Raw genomic sequence first — 2163 nt, forward strand, 5'->3', positions numbered from 1 at the left:
ATGTTTATAGTGAATGAATATACATCAAAGAACATTGAGCATTAAGTTTTTTCATGGTATTTCCTCTTAAGAAGGGACAGTATCATGTATTTACTTCACAAAAGGTTGTTGGGGGAACAGTTATATTTTCATTGTTTCATAATGCTTTAAGTATTCTTCTTAAATACTCTCCATAAAATTGTCCTCTAAATGATTCTGAGAAAACTACATGATTTTAATAATGTATATGTGGTGATCATTTGGAAAGGCTATATAATGTATCTTCTGAGATACACAATAGGTAGGGATTAGTTTAGAAGTAATAAGCATAAACTTATTTTAAGAAATGTTAAAAAAAATACAGGACTTGCTGCTGATTTCATTTTCAAGATCAAAAACAGGGTTGTGGCATACAATAAGATCCTTTCTGAAGAAACGGAAATGACTGTCAACAAGAGATGTGATATTTTTCCCTGACACACATCTTATTGATCTGATGTAACCTTTTCTTTCTATCCTCTAAAGATGTATTTTAGTCTCTGTAAAACATATTGCCACTTTGTGTCTGCAAGGCAACTGAAAAACTTTTCCTGAATAACTATTTTACTCTCTTAAAATCATGAAGAAAGTGCGGCAGTGGATTTAAACCAAAAAAAAAAAAAAAAAAACCCAATAAAATTGAGTTTAACTTATTTATTCAAGGAACAAGAAATAGTTTAGAATTGAGGCAGGGGAATCTAATAATGATTAAGTGGGGGTGGGGTGGGGAATGAAGCTTACAAGAATAGAATATATCAGGAAATCTACTGTTTAATAGAAAGGGTTACTTTCAAATTTCCCAGTTTGTAAAGTAAATCCACAAAATTAAAACTTAGTGAAGTTTGTCAGCAGTTCCTATAACTATAAATGTTCTTTAGTTAAAAATTGAAGTTCTCCTGTGTCCTCAAAATATGTGCTATGACTGTTTCCAAATTTGAAAGAATTTTTTTTGTTAATTTTTTTAATTCTCCAAAGTCATATGTCTATGGCCATACCACCCTGCATGCACCCAATTTGTCTGACCTCAAAAGTTAAGCAGGTTTGGGCCTGGTTAGTACTTGGATGGGAGACTGCCTGGAAATACCTGGTGCTTTGGGCTTCCCAGGTGGCGCTGTGGTAAACAATCTGCCTGCCAACACAGGAGACATAAGAGAAGTGGATTCGATCCATAGGTTGGGAAGATCCCCTGGAGGAGGAAATGGCAACCCACTCCAGTATTCTTGCCTGGAGAATCCCATGGACAGGGGAGCCTGAAACGGGCTACAGTCCATAGGGTCGCACAGAGTTGGATGCGACTGAAACGACAGCATGTGTGCAAAGTCATTTATGAATTATTTAAATAGGAAATACCTTGACCGACAATGTATACAATGTACATATGAAAATGTCCTGTAAGTCTTCAAAAAAAACAACAACAAAAAAAAACCTAAAAACTCTAATTAATCTAAAAAGACCTCAAGCACAGGTAAAATTTGCCATGAAATGTCAAGATTATAAAGCCAAAAACCAATTCTGTGAGTATATTAAATATATGTTAAACATTAGACATAAGACACATTTCTTATGCTGATTGAGTCATGAGCTTTGTGACTTGAGCAAATTACTTCTCTGCATTTGCCTTCTCTGTGTTGAGAAATACCTGTTAGATGATGCCCACATTTCTTAAATTATTAGAGAGCTCCTGACTCATTGGAAAAGACCCTGATGCTGGGAAAGATTGAGGGCAGGAGGAGAAGGGTAAGATAGTTGGATAAGGATAAGGGTAAGATGGATAAGGATAAGATGGATAAGGAGAAGGGAAAGATGGAAGGATAAGATGGTTGGATAGTCTCATGGAAATGAGTTTGAGCAAACTCCTGGAGAAAGTGAAGGAGAGGGAATCCTGGCGTACAGCAGTCCTTGGGTCACAAAGAGTCAGACAGTTTAGTGATTGAACAACAACAACATAATATAAAAGCTCCTATTCCGAAATCACAACTGAAAGCTTTCAGTTCTAGTAATACAATAAGGCTTATCTTCAGAAATAAGAAACAAAAGATAAGAAGATTATATTTATTTCTTTTCTGAAGTAATGATTCTCTTTCTCATAATTTTCTTGAAATAACAAAAAATCACGGGGCAACATAAATCGTCCAAGAATATCTA

General features: G+C 35.1%; 1 pseudogene; it reads left to right on the forward strand.

The window, feature by feature from the left end:
• The first annotated feature begins 999 nt into the window (after positions 1–999).
• LOC133050228 (5S ribosomal RNA) lies at positions 1000–1117 on the forward strand (annotated as a pseudogene).
• The last annotated feature ends 1046 nt before the right edge of the window (positions 1118–2163 follow it).

The sequence above is a fragment of the Dama dama genome, chromosome 31, assembly GCF_033118175.1.
Source record: "Dama dama isolate Ldn47 chromosome 31, ASM3311817v1, whole genome shotgun sequence".
Taxonomy (NCBI): Eukaryota; Metazoa; Chordata; class Mammalia; order Artiodactyla; family Cervidae; genus Dama; species Dama dama.